Genomic DNA, 21,045 nt, shown 5'->3' with positions numbered 1-21,045 from the left:
GGGTTTCCTGTGACACGGCATGGGCACTCACTGCCATAAATTCTGTGAGAAAGGACACGGTGGGGTTCAGGACTGTGACTTACGATTGGGAGTTTCTAGGTCCAAGAGTGACCTGAGTGGTCCTTCCTGCCCCTGTAGGAAAAGGCAAAATGATCAGAGGAGTCAGAGAAATGGCCATCTGACCTGTCTTCTTTTTTTTTTTTTAATTTAAAAAAATATTTATTTTTGAAAGAGAGACAGAGACAGAGAAAGAGCATGAATGGAGGAGGGGCGGAGAGAGAGAGTGGGAGACACAGAATTCAAAGCAGGCCCCAGGCTCTGAGCTGTCAGCACAGAGCCCAATGTGGGGCTTGAACTCATGAACCGTGAGATCATGACCTGAACTGAAGTCAGATGCCCAACAGACTGAGCCACCCAGGTGTCCCTGACTTGTCTTCTAAGTGCAAGATTTGTGAATGAGTTATCTCCTCAGTGAATGCAGAAGATAAGCCAGATATGATTCAATTGAAATTTCTCACCACTTGTCTGCTGTGAGGAGGGAGGCATGTTTGCAGGCACCCTTTCCCTCTGGCTTTCAAGTGTGAACCTGGGAGGGGGCAGCATCCTTGAGGCTTCAATTGGACAACTTTAGGAAATGCCATTACTGGGGGCAGGGAGGGAGGTGTGCCACAGACAAAGTGAAAAGAGATTGGGGTCAATAAGGAATGCTCATTCCGTGGCCAGAGAATGGCGTCCAATGTGATTCAGATTCTAGGCAATCCTGAAAAAACCCTACACTGTCTTTTTCCCCTGGGGAAAGTCAGAGGGATTTCTGTTTGCTCACATATGGTTCCTTGCTTCTCTGTACCCTCGCTGATCCATGTTTTAGAATGGAGTTTGGAGGAGGCATTCCGCAGAAAGAGCCAGTCTGCCATGTGAGATTGTCTCTGCCATGCTTCCAGATCAGGTTCAAGGACTTTCCTTTGACAAAGCATCGCTCACCTGCACTGTCCTGTGCTTCTCCCAGGGATGAGGCCAGAGCTGTCGCGGGGGGCTAGGACTCTCTCTCTCTCTCTGTAGTTTGAGAGTGATGCGAGACAATTCTTCCTCTGTTCCTTGCATTTTTGCCCATCTTGGCCTTTGTTCTTGATTCTGTCTTCTGGGATATTTGTGTAGCAAACAGCCTTAGAAGATACAGATTGTGTCTCCCTCTGGGGTGATGGGCAGTAGCAAGTATTTTTACTGTCCAACACAATGAAGATAATGTCTCCCTCTAGGACCAAAGTCAGACAGGCTGTTGCCCATTTTAAAAAGTTCAGGTTTCCTAAGCTTGGATCCCCTTAGCTATGAAGCAAACCCACTGTGCCTGCAGCATCTGCCTGGGCCCCTCCACGCTCCCCCCTTCCCGGGACCTGGGCAGGCAAATGCGAAGCTCATGCTGCTTGCTGGACCCTGTGGAGTGCAGGGCTGTGTTTCTGGCCAGGAGTCTCATGTCTTCTGCCCACATTCAGAACACTGTGGCAGGCTAACTTGGTAGCAAGCAAGTAGGATAAGACCAGGGACCGTCCACAGCTCTTGCTAGTGATTTGTCACAAGAGACTAGTGACTGTGCAGGGCTGTGGGGCAAGGGTGCGTCCACTCATAGGAGGCCAGTAACAATCTGGGCAGTAACTTTCCCAGACAGGTCTCTCTCTCTCTCTTTCTCTCTCTCTCTCTCTCTTTCTTTCTCTCTCTCCTGGCCTCCCCCGAACCTCCCCCATTAGTATTTTTTGCATCTCTGTGCCTTGTGAGATAGCTGCGGGTTTTATCTTTCCCTCTCTCCTGGAGGTGGATCTCTGGGCCCCACCAAGCTCTGACGTCCTTGACTCTACAAGGAATGGTTTGCCTCAAGGCTTCTGGACCACTCTTCCCCTCCCACTCTGCTGCCATCCCCTGTCTCTCACAGGCGTGGCCTGGGGCCTCTTCTCTTAATCCTGTCCTCCAAGGTCCACTTGCTCACATGCCTGGCAACCCTGTTCTTTGGTAATTTTTGTTTTGGTAGTTTTTCCACCCTCCAGGAGTGAAGAATGTTCTAGAGATGTCGGTGCTGAGGGCAGACTTGCTGGAGAGACTTGTGCTAGGCATGTCCACTGTCCTGCCTGGTCTCTTCACAGCTCGCCTCAGGTTGCAGGCATCTGAGCGCCTGTCTTGCGTGTCAACCACCGGGAGCGTCTGGCAGGCAGGGCCTGGGCCTGCTTGTTCTGTGCATGCCCCCTCCACCACCCGGTACCCCCCACTGTGTCTAGCACTCAACGGGGACACACCGTGGCTCAGCTGGATAGATTCAAAGCTGTTCTGGAATAGGCAGCTGGCACTGTCTCTCACTATTTCTTCTCTATCTGTACCTACATCATCGTTATTCTAGAAACTATGTTATGCTGTAGTACCTTTCTTAATCTGCTCTTCCTGTTGAAAAATACTACTCCTAGAATCATGATGAAGCAATGGACCAAGGAGCCTTGTTGAGCATGCCCAGCCATGGGTCCAGTCATGGTGATGCTGCGTAGAGCTGTGAGCCCACCTCTGCAGGGAGCACGGGGGGGGGGGCTGGGGGTGCCAGGAGCCAGATGCAGTGACTCATCAAGGTGCAAGGGAGTGCAGCAGAGAGGTCAGCAGGCTGGGGAGGTCAGGAGAGGCTTCCCAGGAGAAGGGACCCCTCAGCATTTGTCTATAGCAGACTGGAAGTCCCCAAATTTGGTACAGTAGTTACTTCTTGAGGGAGGCAAAACTTAAAGTGGTTTTGCGTAGATCTGCTTGCACTTTTCTCAGTGTCTAGGAAGATACCTTTGGGTCTTTCCCTCCCCTGGGCCCTTCCTCAATCATCCCAAAGGACAGACAGTTGCAGTTGCTCAGTTTTGCTTTGTTTTTCCCCTTTTTCCACAAAGAGCAGTGCATTTCACTTGTTTTAGGTGAGAAAAGATTCTCCCTGTTTAATGGATGAATGGAATGTATGGATTAAAGAATGTGAAGAATTCTGGAGGCTTTCAGTCTAGACTATTCTTAGGGTCCCTCTTGGTATTCATTCATTCATTCATTCATTCGACTCAGTGAGTATTACTTAATGTATCTCTACTCTGCACTGGACTCTGGGCCAGGCCTTGTGCTGGGTGCGGGCAGATAGTGGCAAACAAAATTCTTGGGGAACTTGCACGCAAACAAGGGAGACAAACCATCAATAAATGCAAACTGTTATCATGCTGTGCAGGAGAAACACAGGGTGCTCTGAAAGCAAATAAATGAGACCTGTCTGAAGTTGGGTGGCCAGAGATGGCCTGGCTATGGAAGTGACGTTCCCGCAGAACCCTAAAGAGTGAGCGTGACTAGCTGGTGAGGAGAGGGAGAGGGGTGATGGGCAGAATATAGTGGGCTGCGTGTGACAGTGCAGGGACACAGTCAGAGGAGCACAGTGAGTGCAGGACGAGACGAAGCACAGACAAAACGTCAAACCAGCTCAGAAAACAAAGAGTTCCTTAATCTGAGGAGGGCCTGAGAAGTGGGTGATGTAGGTCTTCCTGTGTGATAGGCACACTGAGTTTCTTGCCCTCTAGCTGGACCCAAGCTGTGGCTCCCCTGGGGTGACACCACGGAGGGCACCGGGGCTGTGAGACAGGATGATGGAAAATCACAGGTGGTTTTCCAGGCCCCAGTAATCATGGGCTTCTCATCCCATCACCTCATATCCTACAATATACATTTTTGAAAATGCTTTGTCAAACTGCACTCCCTGGGCTCAGCTACCCCCTGGTGGAGTCTTTGATTAAGATGGCACCTGCCCTGAGTTGAGTCTGAATCCCGGCTGCAGAGTTCAGAGGCCGGAACAACTATGACACGAGTCAGAGGGCAGAGAGGCATCTGTCGTGCAGGTCACGGTACGTGGTACGTGGCAGCTCTCTGCGCCGTGGTCGGGAGAAACTCATTTAACGTTTTCTAACATTTTCCCAAGTGAACGAGCGGTCTGTGGGTGCCACGAGAATGCTCATCTGTCAGTTGTGACAATATAACAGAGTGTACATTATTTATGCTAAAAATAGTCTGTATGAAAGATGAGGCTCCAAAGGCAGCACCAATGAAATCCTAAGCTTCTGCCAGACCCCCTTCCCTCAGAGGTGATTGACAAAGTAATTTTCCGCTGTGCTTTACTGAACCAAGAGCACATACCGTGCACACCAGCAGCCTTTGCAGCCTGATGAAATCACTCAGGACCCGTTTCGAGGCCTCCTACCCAGGACGGTCCGTTGACGTATCCCGTCTCTGTGGTCCCTCTTTAGCATGGTAGAGTCCAGAAACAAGGGTGGCTTTGCTTCAGCACAGAGCATGGGAACCTGGTGGCCTCTAGCTCCGGGTTAATTATGTATGACCCTCTCCTGTGCCTGGTGAGGGAAGGAGCACAGGGGACACAGACAGGGGACTCTGGGCACCCGAGTCCTCCTTCTGCTCCCTCCATCAGGGCCATGGTCGTAATAGCTGCCGTTTGTTGAGGGCCTATTCTGTGTCAGCCCTGTGCTGGGCGCTTTATCTGGATGATCTCATGTCTGAAGCAGTAGGTACTACTAACATCGGAGGAACTGAGGCTTCTCCAGGACTCACACGGGAATTAGTCGCTCCCGCAAGCGTCCCAGCGCAGGGACCGGAGAGGTCTGAGTCTGAAATGAGGGCTGGAGGCCGATTTGTTTTTCATGGCCTCAACGTTGGGAGCCAGAGGAGGTGGTGAGGATGGTTTCCAGGGGGAGAGGGCAAACCGACGAGCTCCAAATGCTTCTTGCACATTTTTTAAAAGGCTGATACTTGCTTTTAAATTTAGCCACATCATCCCCAAATCCCCGCAGTGTGTTTTGGATGTAGAAAGTGGGACAGAGAAGCTTCCGTTTCAGTTAATGTGAGAGAAGACCAGCTCAGGCAAGCTGTCTTAGCCCTGGGGCTGCCATGAATACCGAGAGGCACACAGTAGGTGCTTAGTTATTGGTGGAATTAATTTGAGTTGCTAGTTAGGGCTGCACGCCTGCCCTCGTGTGTGTTTCTGAGTGTGGTAATGGCTCTCCCTTGGCCTCACATGTGCAGAATCTCACGTGACCCTGTTAGGTGGATGCTTGTGACCTGGGACCAGCTGGCAGCTGTTGTCAGAAGGAACCTGTCCGGTTTACTCAGAGGCCATGACCATAGATCTGAGGCCATTGAGCACTGGGGTCAGGCCAGGAGTGTGAGGCTGGGCCATGTTGCCTAAAGATCTGCTCCTGCTCCGAGCATCTGTAGTTCAGGGTCTCAAGAGAGCCAGACCCGCAGTCTCTTCTTAATGTTGCTTTTGGGCAAAGAAAAAAAAAAAAAAAGAAAAAAGAAGGGAGGCCTGTTTGCTGGCTGTGGGGAAAACCCCGTCTTGATGTTTCCCTGTTCCTCAGGAGCGAGCTTGTTTGTGGGAGCAGTAGGGCCAGGCAGGCTTTCTTTAGAGGCTGGATCTGCCTTCACCCTGTGTTTGTCTGCTGGCCACAGATCACGGCCTGATTGGAAGTGACTTTCCCCCAGGCGCTCAGTGCAGGCCTATTAGGCTGACAGTCTGCAATGGGCTGGGAGAGGCCCCCAGTTAGTGTCGCTTCCAGGTAGGCCTCTCGCTGCCCTCTTGGGCCATATGGCAGATGCTCCCTGCCACCTGCATGTGCTGGGTCCTGTGCCAGGCTGAGTGGGGGCTGCCTGGAGGGCTGGACTGAGGCAAAGGGCTGCCCTCGATGACCTCGGAATCCAGACAGGAAGCCTGTCTGGGCACAGCTGACCCTAATTCCAAGCAGGGGGCTCTCTGATGAATGGAAGTCCTGGGTATCATGGGGCAGCTGAGCTCTCTTAGCCCAGGCTACCTGCCCCAGGCTAGACTGGAGACTTCCATCAGGCCAGGAGTTCCCAGGTACTTCATGCTCACTCTGCTCCAGCAGTCAGTCAGCCTACATTAAGCACCACTGTGTGCACTTTTGCCAGACCCCAGGACAAGGTGGAGATAAGCGTGAGGTCAGAAGCCCTGCCTTCTAGTCCTGGCCCTGTTGTCAACCAGCTGTTTGGTCTTGAATAAGTCTTTCTGGGCCTCAGGTCCCCATCTGTAAATGAGAGGAGTGGACTGTAAGATTTCTATGAGTTCTTCTGTGTTTGATATTCTAGTTCATTCTCATTCTTTCATGTCCTTTCTCCTACTCCTGCTTCCAGAACCCAGCGTGGAATTGATCACACATTTGGTGCTTGGTAAATGCTCACTGGCCAACATTATGCACAGCAGCCCAGAGCTCTGAGTGCAATGGTCCTTCAGCCTTACTTTCTACCTCCTAGAGATCCAGGACTGGAGGGCACACCCCCTGCCCTGCTAGAAAATAGACCATGCTAGTTTATGGGACTCTCAATTACTCACTTAAGGATGCCTACTCTGTCCATAGCCTTGGGCTGGTTGGGCTGTGGATGCAGGGGTGAAAGAGACACCCACCATTTGGTATCCTTGGGCATCCCAGGAGGAAGGCCCAGCCCTTGGTTCTGTGAGCACTCTTCTCATAGACTCTGGTAGCATCACACTCGGTTTAGGAGACATTTATGTCCTGGGGCCTCCCGACAGTGCTCTATCTTCCAGAGCACATATTCAAGGTCTTTGCTAGGCTTTCAGCCAGCAGCAGGTAATTGCATAGACTCCTGTTACTTAAAGCAACATCAGCATCACCTGGGAGCTTTCTAGAACTGCAGGATTTCCACCCCCATTGCAGACCTACTGAATCAGAATCTGCATTTTAACAAGATCTCAGGGGATTTGGGATCCACAGTAAAGTCTGGGATTCCCTGGCATAGACCATTCTTCCCAGGCATGATGCTCAGGGCTCCAGCAGCCTGTCCATAGCCCATGGCCTTTATTAACTTTTTAGGTGGCAGACTTACTCTGACTGAGGTCTGCAGGGGAGGCACTCATGTTACCAGCTCTTCTGAGAGTACCAGGGCTAGGTGTTGACTCCCTCTGGGTCTGTCATTGTTGAGCACAGCTCACACAGAACCCCCCCCCCCCCTTTGGACCCTCACACTCACTTATTTGCAGAAAGGCTTCCAAGATTTCAAATCGAACAAATTAAAACATCTTCTTAGGAAAAAAAAAATCCCTTAGACTATGCCTGAAAAAAATTCGATTCAGCCTTTTCCTTATATATGTGCACATGCACGCGCACGCGCGCGCACACACACACACACACACACACACACACAGAAATAAAGCCTTAAAAAAAGACATTGTCGGGGCGCCTGGGTGGCTCATTTGGTTGAGTGACCGACTTCGGCTCAGGTCATGATCTCACGGTTTGTGAGTTTAAGCCCCGTTGTCGGGCTCTGTGCTGACAGCTCAGAGCCTGGAGCCTGCTTCGGATTCTGTGTCTCCCTCTCTCTCTGACTCTCCCCCATTCATGCTCTGTCTCTCTCTGTCTCAAAAATGGATAAACATTAAAAAAAAAGACATTGTCTATATTATGGGTTCTTAACCAGGGTCTGTGGTTAGGGTTCCTGGGGGAGTCTATGAGACCCTTATTTAATATATGGAATATGTGTTTATGTGCATTTTCCTAGTGAGAGAGGGTCCATGTTTTTCCAGATTCTTGAAGGAGTCCATGACCTAAAAAAGTCAACCCTTGGTCTCGGTCCAAGTCTGTTTCTTGGGATTTATTTAACACCTTGCTGTTGGAGACAAGTCAGGGACCAACTGAAGGTCTTTATGAAAACAATGTCTATGCTGCCAGTTAGGCACGACTTCTCTTCCCTCTCTCTGCTCCTCTAAATTTCTCTTTGTTCTTCCTATTATCTCTATCAAGGGCTATTTTCAGGGCTGATTGGAAACGGAGAGTGGGTCTGGCGGCACAGCAACAGGAGAGCGTGTTTGCCGGAAAAAGCATGGGCTCTAGTTGAGAGCAAAGGCAATTAGCCCTCAGAATTGGCCCATATTCCTTACTTTCCTTCCTTTTCCTTTTTTTTTTTTAAACAAGTGAACCAGTGAAGCCATTTCCAGAAAATGGCAAAGAGCAGATTCAGGCCTGCAATTTCCGCATCCCTGCCCAGATGGATGTTCTGGGACAGGCGCCATGTCACTGTGCTCTGGACTGGTCTGGGCGTTCTGGTCTCAGGGTCTCATTCTCTCTTCAGCCTCCAAGGGCTTTTCTGTGCCGTGGGTGGGGGACACTTCTAGGGTATGTCTGTCCCCTGTGGCTGTGAGGCCTGTGCTCCTGGGGAGAAGTGAGCCCACCACTCTCAACACTGTTTGCCCCCAACCCCCCTGCTCCTTTAACCCACGTGGCTGCAGGAAGGACACTTCGGACATTGATGCTGCAGCCAGAAGCACTTCCAAGGATCCCCAGCCTCGTTCTTCCTTCCTAGTTCTGACTCCGTGGTGGCTTGACCTCTTGTTTTTGGGTGCAGATGGCTGGCTCCTCACTCTTGAAGGTAGAAGTTTAGTGTTCTGTGTTTGTGGCATAGCTCTCCTGAGAATGTGGCACTCATTTCTCCCCACCTGTCCCACCTCTTCAAATCTTCCTGGCCGCTCCCAATAATCACCCCCTTAACCCAACCCCGGTGCCCTGCTAGGTCTTGCCCGTTACAAGGGGAGACTCAGTCAACACAGAGTCTTTGCTTCAGCCAATTAGCTTTACTTACTTCCCCCAGGCACACCTGTGATCCCTATGTCTGCTTCTTGGCCAACCCATTTACCACCTTCCTGACCTTTCTACTCAAATTCCATCCCTTCCAAATCCCACTTTACCCAGCAATGATAGCATTTCCCATCTGGAATGCATTTGCCCAACCTCTTGTCAGCCCAGATTCTTCTTTCACTTGCTTGAGGACCTTCCAGGCTCTGAGGCTCTCTTTGGGAGGTGACTTACTTCACTTACACAGCCTGTTCCAAAGCTGGGTGATTATCAAGTCTTTCTTCATGTTGAGTTGAGGTCTGCCGTGGAGTCTTCTCTGCCCTGATACATGTCCTCTGAGGCTGCATGGTGGGTTGAAGCACAGGCTTTGCAATACATAGAGTGTGGACTTTGAATTTTGGCTGTCTTATTTACGGGCTGTGTGACCTCAGGAATGTCACTTAACCTCCCAGGCATGAGTTTTCTCGTTGCAAATGAGGCTAATAATAATACCTATTTCAGGAGGTAGTTGTGAAGACACAGAGTGTCTTTGAGACACCGAGTGGGTGTGCATTCCAGGAATAGTAGCTCTTGTTGCAATTTTACTTTCTTCCCTTAAATGTCTCGTTTGGCCTTAAGTTGCTCTGATTTCATCTCATTTCTCAGGTGTGTATCTGATACACTCACCTAGACTGAGCTCTTGGAGGATAGGGTGGCATCTTCATCGCTATCCCCGCCCCACTGTGTTGGCAGGGTGGGTGCACCATACATGCTCATCAGCGAGTGGATGACTGATTCAAACCAACAAGAAAACATTTGCTCTGTAGGTATTTGAGTCAAAGAAAACTTGCAAATACTTCAGATTCAATGTTGACTAACCAAGCCTGGTGGGTTTGCACCTAACGGGGCAGTGATTATTCCCCAAATCAACTCTTAACTCTCCGCCTGGCTCTGAAAAGGCACAAAAGGGGGCGCCTGGGTGGCGCAGTCGGTTAAGCATCCGACTTCAGCCAGGTCACAATCTCGCGGTCCGTGAGTTCGAGCCCCGCGTCGGGTTCTGGGCTGATGGCTCAGAGCCTGGAGCCTGTTTCCGATTCTGTGTCTCCCTCTCTCTCTGCCCCTCGCCCGTTCATGCTCTGTCTCTCTCTGTCCCAAAAATAAAAATAAAAACGTTGAAAAAAAAAAAAAAAAGAAAAGGCACAAAAGTAGAGTTGAAAGGGTGCCTGGCTGGCTCAGTCAGTAGACTCGCAACTCTTGATCTTGGGGTCATGAGTTTGAGCCCCATGTTGGGTGTAGAGCTTACTTAAAAAGAAATAGTTGTGCCAAAATAGAGCTTAGTCCCCCGAAGGAGGTGGGGACGCTCCAAGCACTGTCCTAAACAGCACTGCATCCCAAACTGTGGCAACCATCCATGGGTAGCCTGGCAGCAGGTGATGGCACTGCCTGTCCGAGAGCCAGGGGGGTACTTCGGGATGCAGCCAGCCCCTCCCTGCAGTGGGGATGGGAATGGGAGGTACGGGGAGCTCTGTGGAAGAAATGCTGCGGGCAGGGTCAGCAGACAGCTCAGTTGACTGCAGCACCACCAGGCTGTGCACGCTCTCATCAGAAGCAGGTGTGGGGAGTCAAGGGCCCGAACAGTGGTTGGAGGGTACCTGCCTCCAGCTCCTCTTACATGGCACCATACTTACCGTGGAGCATCTCAAAGGTACCTCCCTGGGCTGCTGAGACACACAGAAAACCACGCTCCAGCAGGAAGCTGCCTGGACCAGTACTCTTGCTCCTTAGGTCTCCTGGTGCCTGTTTTTCTCCAGGCCCTGGGCTGGCTCTAGCACTTGTGATGCCTGTGAGATTCTTCGGCGCTGAGTCTTATTAGTGTCTGAACCTCTGGGAGTGTGCTTCCCGAGGGAGAGGAGGCTGTGGTTTTACTTCCATGCGATCAAGGCAGACCGTGGGGAGGAAGAAAGTATGGGATTAAGGACTGACTGCTTTAACGAAGAGAACGGATCGTTCATAGTTTATGTGCCACCCAGGCCTCTTGCAGTGAGTAGGTGTGTATGCGACGAAAACATTTCCTTTTATTTTTTATTTATTGTAAGGGAATTTGGATCAGGGGAACATTAAAATTGGGGAGTGAAATGCAGAAAGCAGAACTCACAGCAAGGCACAACCTTGAGCAAGCGCTGCTCACAAACCAAGGAGGGAAGCAGCTCATTAGAATGTGGCTCGTCCTGGGTTCCTGGATGCGAGGTCTCTGTTCCTCTCGCGGGACTGCCTAAAAGGAAAGGGAAACAGAGCTCAAATTGGGCAGTGGTTCCGAGAACGAGCCGTGTTCACTGTTCTCACCTGTTACGTGCCTGCCTGCGAGGGGCTTGTTCCCCTGGGCAGACATGTCAGCCAGGCCTTTGTAGTGGGAGGCTGGAGAAGGCCCTTCTGCTGACCAGACACAGGGCACGCGCCAAGGGGCTGGGAACCCCAGCCAGAGGGGCAACCTGGGCCCCAGCCTGTTTCTGCCCTCGGAGCCTCTTGCTTTGGCCCCAGTAGCTCCTCTAGTGTCAAGGGAAGCTTGTTACGATGGAGCATGCTGGGAAAGACCTCAGAGAGGGCCTGAAACAATGGGAGGTCATTGTTCAGGAGGAGGAGACCCATGCTAAACAGACCAGCGGGGAAGACCTGGCGGACAGAGACTCGGGAGTCTCGATGAGGGGCTTCTCTCGGGGAGGAGAGGGCAGGAAGGATGGTGAGGCTTGGCAGGTCGTTCCCCTACTCTTTCTTTATCCACCGAGTGGAGAATACTCCAAGGAGCTCTCAGGGAGTGCGGCAAGGGCCCTGGGGCTCTGAATTTTGCTGCTTCAGGAGAGCCACTCGGGAGAGCAACAGACTGCACAAGGGGTCATTGAGAAGCAGATGTTTACTGTGTTAAACCACTGGACTTTGGGGTTGTTTGTTATAAAATAGTGCGTCATGGCTGATACAATGCTTAGTTCTGCTTCGGACTTCAGGGTGTTAGCCCAGCACTATAGACATGACTCATTCATTCAACAAGCACTGTGAGTGCCAGTTGTGTGCTAAGCAGGCAGTGAGGGGGCCTGATGAGCCTAAGCAGACAGTGATAGGGAGGACTTCTGAGTAACAGGAGAGGGTCATCGGGATAGGCAAGCACACACCGGGCCCAGGTTCCAGGTGAAAGACATTGATATTGGTTTGTTCGGCTGCAGGTCTGTGCCTGCCTACTGTCGGTGGCAAGGGCTGGGCGGTGTGATTAGTCCAGCCATCAGACTTTAGGCTTTATCTGGTATCTTTGGAAGATGTCACATGCCACAGTCAGCAGGTCAGCCTGGCATTTGGGGCCTAGATCCCCCTTAGAGCCACTCAACAGAAAAGAGGACAGCTTTCCCTGGTTTTTAAATGATAAATGCACTCCGTTCACCCCCTTGGCTTTACATGGGAAGGGAGAAGTGTGTATTAAGGAAAGAGATACCATGATATCCTCAGCACGTTCAGCTGGAAGTGGTGAGGATAGGCCAGGGGAGGGTTTTCAGTGGTTGACCAGGTGCCCCGTTCTGAAGCGGTGCTGGCTGTGGGCCGTGGAGGCGCTGGCACAGCCCACCCCCGCCAACCGAGCTTCCCACCAGCTTCTCCCAGGGCCACCCCGGGGGTTGCACCACATACATCTTTAATTTTTTCAATTAACAACAATAGAGAACAAATGGAGTGGAGTTTTAATTATTCATAATTCATTTAGGAATGAAATCTTTGTAAACTAAAGGAAGGGAAGGAACACATTACCTGTTCTTAAAAAAAAAAAAGCAGTGAAAGAGGACAGGAAACCAGCTTGTGGAGATGCTTTCTCTAATGCTCTCCCCTTGGGCCGTGTGGTTAGAGACAAGACAAGTAAGTGGCAGAGAAGCACCTTCTGTGCTGGACGGCCAGAGGGCTGCCTTCCACCCCTACCCTGGCCTGGACACCGCCACACTGTGTGATGGCCGATCACTGTCCTTCCTGTTCACGCGAACTGTCCCTGCCAAAAGGCTTGAACTGACCAGGACCACTGGTACAGAGTCATTGGAGACCCTGCATAGTGACAGGTATTCACAGAGCACCTTCAAGATGTGCACATGCAGTGGGTTCCGAAGGGGCACTGACAGGACCCTTGCCTGCTCAGAACCTATGGGAAGGTCGCCCAATAAACATGTGCCTCTATATATACACATATGTCTACATATTACATGCAGACACATGCACCCACACATGGCAGCCATGTTCCCTTGGTTGGGAACCAACCCTTGGCTGGGTTGCTTTGGGTTGGGGAGATGGTGGAGGGGGTGGAGGAGATTGAAAAGGTAGTTGAGGAGAAAGAACTGTATTAGATCCCTAAACATCTAATGTGGGGGGAATGGGGTAAGTCCTGCCATAGACAGGCCTCCCACACTCTGCTGCTCCAGCCCTTTCCTTCTAGAAAACCACCCAGCCTTGGAGGTTGGCCACTGCCACAGCACAGCACAGCACAGAGATGACATGGCAAAGGACACGATAGATATGAAGACTGAGAGTCACAGCTGTCTGAGCCCAGAAACAGAGATATTGTTTGTGTAAAGTACAAGACATAGGTTCAGAGACTGAGTCACAGACCCCAGAAGGTACCTCAGAGGCAGAGCCTCCCAGTAAGGCTAGGTGCAGGCCAGGGCACAGAAAAGCTGTCACAGAAACATGGTAACAGATACCCCCATGGTTGCAGGCACAGAGTCCCTCGTCAGAGAGACAGACATAGTCATAAACACGTGACATGGAGAAAGAGACAGAATCCCAGATGCCTGGTCACAGAGAGCCTGGAACAGCAACAGGCAACAGACACAACGATTAGAACTGATACAGGCCGAGGAGTAGATGAAGACTGTAGTAGGGAACTGGGTGGGGAACAGGGTTTTCTCTGTTGCCCTGTACTGTCACCTCAGCCCAAAGCTAAGGAAGAGGGGCTGAGGACCCCACATTCTAAAGAACAATGGGGGCCAGGTATCTCTCCAGCAAACTGTGATCCTGGCAGCCAACAGCCTCACCTAACCCTGTCTCCAGCTTCCTTTTCCATAAACAGAGCCAGTTAGGGAGAAGGGGGGCTTGTTCAAGTTGACCGTAGTGCAGGTTTCATGGCAAGCAGGCTTCATTTCTGCCCACTGCTTCCCCCAGAGCCCTGAGAGAGGTCTCCATAGGGTGGCTTGGGGGTGCTGGTGTCTTGGTCCCCCATGGTCAGGGCTGCAGAGGGAGTGAGAGAGATCAAGGGAGAGTTTGACCATGATCCTTGGGGTTTCAGGGTCTACCTGGCTGTAGGGGTTGGTGCTTGCTTGTCTTGTGGAGATTTCTGAAGTCAAGGCCTAAAAGGAGGGGCTGAGAACAGGAGGCTGTTGCCTTGGGTCTTCTGATGACAGGAAAAGAGGCCAGAGTGACTCCTGTGACTCTCTGGGCAGGAGCACGGGGGATTAGAATACAGAGGCCCCGGGGGCTGCCCACGTGGCTGCTGTGTGGCTCAGTGATGGCCCCTGAGGAGGAGTTGGGCTGTGGGCTGCTGATGGCACCAAAGGGAGCTCCAAGGAAGCCATGGGCACCATCTACCCAACGTACAATAAAGCCACAACCAGTAGCCAATGAAGCCAGATGGAGCCGGGGCAAGATCAGGGACACCTCTTCACTGCCATAGGTGACCAGTCATGGTGGAGGACATCTGACAGCTCTCCCACCTCCCTCCCTGACTTCTATTTCCAGAAGAGAGCTGAGAGAGACAGGTCAGTGCCCCTCTCCCCACCAGGCAGCCTGCCTGCTCTGGGTTGAAATCAGGTATACCCTATCGGCTGGACTAGACTTCCAATAACTGAGAGTGGCCAGAGACCAGTGAGATCTGCTTGAGATGTCATTAAATGACAGGGAAGGATTTTGACAGAGCATGGTTGAAGGCAGCAATGGAAAAAAAATTCAGCAGTTTCAGGATTTTATGTCACCGAATTGAGACTGCTCAATAAACTATGTACAGACCAGCTGGAATGCCTCGGTATAGCCATGCTGTTCACGGTGGGCATCTGTTCTCATTGGCTGGTTCTGGACCAGTAATTAAATATTCTGAATATCACCCCCATAGATAGGTATAATCACAATGGTGGGAGACATTGACCAAGACAGTTACAATCAGAAATGACCACATGTATAATCAATTATAATTTTAGGAGCAGACAATAATTAGGTACAGACACAGCTCTGGACCTGGAAAGTCATGGGAAGGATCACAGATTTGGTCAGTCTTGGGTAGTTCTGGCTCAGACCCAGAAAGGCAGAAAGGCACAGACCAGGGCACGGGTTGGGGCATGGAAATGATGCACAGACAGGTCCCACAGTCAGGGCAGAACAGTATGAACAAAAACTCAGATGGGAACTCACACGGGCACAGACTGGCCCAGACATGGAAACCAAATGCCCTAGACCTTCTCTGCCTGGTGCTTTGGGGAGATGGTATTTCAGAGGGATGAGGTGTTTTTTTTGTTTGTTTTGTTTTGTTGTGTGTGTGTGTGTGTGTGTGTATGTATGTATATATATATATATATACACACACACACATATATACACATATGTATATATATACACATACATGTATATACACATATGCATATATAGACACACATGTATATGTGTGTGTGTGTGTATATATATATATATATATATATATATATATATATATATATTCTGGGGAATAACAAAGGAAACTCAGCACGTCAAAGATCTGCCTTTTGTTCCTCGCTTCCTGGCTTGTCCCTTCCCTGGGAAGTCATCGTTTACTCCAGTAGGTATGGCCTGGAGATTTCAGAGACACGTGGTCATGGGGAGTAGGCACTCCATGGAGGGGCAGGGAGCCAAGAGAAGATGTGGGAGAGGATTTCAGTCTGCAGGGATCCTCTCTCGTAGATGTGTCAGCAGGCTCCTGGGAGTGGGTGGTGGAGGGCTCTCAGACAGAGAGCCCTCACTTAACTAGCTTTCTCTAAGGAGGTCCATCCCTGGCTTTGCTTGTCTGGGAACAGTATACTGAAGGGATGTCAGGACTCAGACCTAAGTCACATGTTTGTCAACAGCAGTATGTGGAGGAGTTCTTTCAATGAAGATATTAATAGAGATGAGTCAAGGAGAGTGTAATGAAAGGATCTAGAAATGGTTACCAGACAGGAAATACGAGTATCATTAATACAACAAATGATAATACATTGGGTCTGGTTACTAATTCTAATTCCAATTCCTTCTCTCTTAGGTAAGAACCTCTGCTCTGGTCTAGTTAACATTCTTCATTCCTCCCGAGTGTTTTGTGCTGTTCTCATCTGATCAGCTCTGGATTTCAGGGTTTTGACCTGGAGAAAATTCTCTGTCCCTGCTTCTGCACTTTCTCAGAGGTCCTTTATGAACTAAATCTTTGTTGTTATATTGCCGAGGAGCTGTGCATCCCTTGGGTCCCCTCTGCACATGGCCATGACCTGCCCTCTTTGGTACCAGACAGTGGCTTGTCTGCCTGTTGGCTCGATATTGCAATGCCTCACACCTACCTAAATGCTCTGTGCTCACTGGATGAATGACCCCACATTCTGATTGAGGTCCAAGCTTACAATATATTCTTCCTTGGGCAGACATAGTTGTGATATCAGTTCTCGTGTACACCAGTGAAGATCTTCATAAGCATGAAACACACAAAGGGTTCCAGTTCAACCATTTTACTTCCAATAATATCTGGACTGTGTGTCCACTGGGGATATTTGTGGATCTGTGACCCCAGCTTCTCAGAACCTTTACTATGTGCCCTTAGGTCATGGCCATGGCTTGCAGTGAAGTCCAGGGAAATGTGTGGAAATCTCAGATTTTCTGGTATGTTGGTTAGCTCCTACTGATTTGCTAGGGATTCTCAGAGGACACCTTTCTTCCTGCAACCTGGTTTTGTAAGTCAAAATGATGCCCTTTGAATTCAAAGTTATTCTAGGAAACTAGAGAAACAGATGTGTCTGCATGTTTCTGAATGTTGGTGAGCCTGTGAATGCCCTTGAGGTTGAGGGCTGCCACTGAAGGTGTGGCTGGGCACTGTGAAATATCCTCAGGCATTTTAGGTTCCCCTTTCAGAGAAGGAAGCCTTTGGTTGTGGCTGAGATCACCAAAGCCTTGCCATCATTACCTGTGAACTGTGTCTGTGCATTGGTGGCATGACTGGAAGGTGTACATTGGGTAATGAAAACGTGGAACTACAAAACCTGAAGCACCTGGGTTACCTGTTGGCCTTTGGCATTTCCTCCCCCGACCCTCCTCCCACTGTGTCTGGAACAGAGCAAGGCAAGGTAGGTAAGGGGAAAACTCAGTAGTGCTCAGAGGTCTTGCTTTCTTTCTGAATCTCTTGCTATGATCTCAATCTTTTTCTCTTCTTGGTTTCCAAGATGCTCCCTTGAGAGGTGCCCCAGACTATGCAACATTATTTATTATATTGATCACTTGTAACATCCCCAAGGCTCGATGTAGAGGGAAGTGACTGGTCCTAATGGCCCAATTAGGTTTATTGTCTTCTGGCTCCTGATGTAATGTTTCTGTTGCAGACTCTGCAGCAAGGGAAAGGAGGCTGGCGTGGGGAAGGAGTCAGGAGGGAGAATCTGGGGACCAGAGTTGTGGTTCTAGCTTTGCCGCCAGCTCACTGTGTGACCTTGGGTGAGATTTTCCTCCTCCTTGGTCTTAGTCTCCTAATTCTAAAAACAATAAAGAACTTTATTGAGTCATGGGGCAGTGGTCTAAATGCATTGTGTGAATCACCTCACTGAAATCTCACCACAAACCTAAGAAGTACATACTACGATTTTATCGGGGTGAGGACACTGAAGGTCAGAGAGATTAAGTGATTTGCCTAAGTTCTTACTGCTAGAAAGCCATAGGCGGGTTTGAACCTAAGATGTTTAGAGACCCCCTTGGAAGCCCTGTACAATCTTGCCTCTTCAGCTGCTCTTTGGGAGCCCTGCTGACCCTGGTAAGAGGTAGCACTTGCTGCAAATCCTAACGCCATTCCAACAGCTCCTGCTCCTGCATCAGCTTCCACAAACATCGCGAAGGTCCGTCCCATCCTGGGTACTGTAACTGAGGCTCCCGCTAGCCCTCGCAATGTGCTGCTGGAATTCAGCATCTATTCACATTTTTATTATACTTGTATTGACAGACCTTTAATAAATATAATATTTACATGTAGAAACACATTTATTATTTGGTGAGACCACTTCCTCCCCATCATGCTTCTTTCCTCCCTACCTTCTGTATCCTAGCCTGCCCAGCAGTGGCTGCTGCTTTGGACCAGCCCCCAGGAAGCCTGGCTGGAGCTGAAAGTTGGTCCCATTTGCAGTGGTGACCACTTGACCTAAAGAGATCGGTTGTTGTGGAAGATCACTCTGGAGGCAACGGAGAAGAAGGCAACAAGATACATTTGCCATTAGTTTTTGGATGTAGAACCTCAAAGATTTTCGCCAGAGACTCACTGGCTGTCATGTGTGCTCAGCCCTATGCCAGACTTTGCTCATTGGGGGTTTCACTTTGGATTCTGGGAGCCTACAGTTTTCCATGAGGGCCCTCTCTTTCCCTCTCTCTTACCCCACTTGTTGGCTTGCACACCAGGAGCCCAATCCAGGTGCATCCTGCCTGGGACAGTGTTTGTGCCCGCATTCCTGGCATGCCTTATGCCTTTGCCCTTTCGCTGTGTCTTGCTTAGTGCCCCCGGAATTCAGTGTGCACACTTACCCAAATACGGGTGGCCTTTCAAACAAAGAGAATCCCGAGAGCCCCTGGTGCCTGGTGGCCGCTGTGACAGTCCCAGATCTGCAGCCCGGGGCTCTGTGGGGAGAGGGTGGGTACTCTTGTCCTGTGTCCCTTGGAGCCTGGAGGTGGGGGCGGGACCAAGGGCTGCCAGGTGCGCTATAATGATTGTTTTCCCTGAAGAATTTTGGACTCCGCGCTATACAATTTTCATCCTTTTTGCAAAATGGATGATAATTTGGGTCTGTCTTGACTGCCGGTTTTGCATTGCTAATATTGATGGGAGGAGGATTTTGCCCAAGTTCTCTTAAAATATGAGAATTTCAGTCCAAAATATGTGAATTTTTAATTGCAAGCCTGGCAGCCCTGGGTGGGTTTTGTGCACGGCATCTGTTCCTTCCTCCGTGCTCCTCCAGCAGCCTCTGCCTCGCCTCTCTTTTCCTTTCAAGCCTTTTCCCTGGCTGGGGCTCCTGGGGCCTTGCAGACCTCTTCCGGGCAGCGGGGCCCAGCTCTGCCTCCTACCTGGTGCGGGACCCGCGGGCTGTGCATCACCGTCGCCTTTCCCACAAATGCTATTTTGCAGGGGCTCTAAACCAACGTGCACACATTTGTCTGGGCTGGGGCACCTGGCATCCTGAGCAAGGTCTCGGCCCTCACACAGCCTCGCGGTTCTGTGTGAAATCTCATTACTGTCAGTCCGGCCATTTTCCTGCTTGAGAAACTAGGCGGCCGACACGTTCCGATGCCGTTTATTTGTCATGTTTGCATTGCAGGGGCAGCGACTGTTAGAGAAACACCCTCTTCTCCTCTGATCCTGCCCACCCCGCTAGTGATCAAACACGGCCTGTGCTGCTGCTGTCAGGAAGCCCGAGAATGTACGTTTTTCCCGAGCGCCTTAGCTTTACACAGCCACGCTGGCTGACATTTAAAATTAATCTACGCGGTAAAGTTATTAACGTTTGAATGTTAGCGCTGGAATATCCACAGTGACCTCTCCTCCCAGGCTGGTGTTTGTTTGATAAGGATTCCCAGCCTGTGTCAGAGCCGAGAGCAACACAGTCATACTTGCATTTTATTAATTCTGAGACTGGGCCTCACTTCGGGAGATAGCCAAGAGCTCAATGGGAGTGCTCTGATTTCTCCAGGAGGTAGCTGGAGCCCCCCTGTATGTGCCAGTAGCCTTCTTCTACCGGAGAGACAGTGAAGAACCAGACAGAAACCAACAGGATTTTCGAGCCGCTGGGGGACCAGCGTTCCGGGGCTTTAGTTGAACATGCAGATTCTCCAAGCTGTAGGATGTGAGCTCCCACATACACATTTCTAGATGTCCAGGAGGGTGTGCTATTGCATATCATGGCTATAGACAATCAGCTGGCTAATATCTATTCTCGGTGATTGGAGGAAAGACTGGTTTCAGGTACACGTCGTAGCAAGCAGCCGGGTGACTTACAGTTGACGTTATGAAACAGACTTAGGGAGCACGTTCAATCACTCCTCTAGCAGGCAAGATAGTCAAGGCAGGAAAAGCCTTCTAGAAGGTGGAACAGCATGCATAAAAAATGGTGAGAAGATGGGGTGCCTGGGTGGCTCAGTCGGTTAAGTGTTCGACTTCGGCTCAGGTCATGATCTCGCAGTTTGTGGGTTGGAGCCCTGTGTCAGGCTCTGTGCGACAGCTCAGAGCCTGGAGCCTGCTACAGATTCTGTCTCCCTCTCTCTCTGCCCCTCCCCCACTCACATTCTGTCTCTCAAAAATAAATGAACATTAAAAAATTTTTTAAAAAATGATGAGAAGAAAGGGGCAATGGTGAGGATATGATTTAGCTGGAGCAGGGTTTCTCTGTGGGTGTGCGAAAATTAATAAAGGGAATCTTCACTGAAGTGCAGTCTGGATGTTTGGCAGGGGGAGCTCTCACACCCTACCCCTTGACCTCAATTGCAAATCCAACAGGAAGAGAGGGACCTTGAAAGTCCACACTACTTTAGATATGACTTTACTATCCCAGCAGGTAGTATAAAGGCTTCCCCCTCCCTCAGCAAAGGCTAGCCAATGAGAGACTGTCACAACCCAGCCAACAAGAAGCCACTATGCTTTGAACTCCCAGTTTACTCCAAGAGGATTTTTGTTTGTAACAGTTCTGCCAAGCCCCTGCCCCTATAAAAGAACGCTCCTGTCCTTTGTTGGGCAGACTCGTCTGTGGTTTTTGCCATAGTTTGCCTGTCTTGGGTTGCAATTCTTTGCTATTTCCAAATAAACCCATTTTTGCTGGTAAACTAACTGGTAGTTTATTTTTTAAGGTTAAGAGGAGGAATTACAGGGTGAGGGTGGAGACTTTTGCAAGAACCAGTTCACAGAGAACATTAAAGCCCATCTAAGTGGAGAGTCTCTTGAGGCAAGCTCAGCAAGCGGATGTCATGGTCCCAACTGCATTTTCAAGGATTAATGTGACAGCAGATTGGAGGATGGGTTAGAGGGGGACACCAGAACCAGCTATGTCCAGGTGACGTTCTCGCTGAGCTTTCTCCCTCCCTAGTCTCTGAGCTCCTCCACTGCTGTGTTTCCTCCTACCTCTGCAGCTCAGACTCCTTCTTATTCACCTGCTCACCGTCGTCCCACCCCGGC

The sequence above is a fragment of the Herpailurus yagouaroundi genome, unplaced genomic scaffold, assembly GCF_014898765.1.
Source record: "Herpailurus yagouaroundi ecotype Mexico unplaced genomic scaffold, PumYag 188, whole genome shotgun sequence".
In the NCBI taxonomy this organism is placed as follows: domain Eukaryota; kingdom Metazoa; phylum Chordata; class Mammalia; order Carnivora; family Felidae; genus Herpailurus; species Herpailurus yagouaroundi.
The sequence above is the reverse complement of the archived record's forward strand: the minus strand, read 5'-3'. Positions refer to the sequence as shown.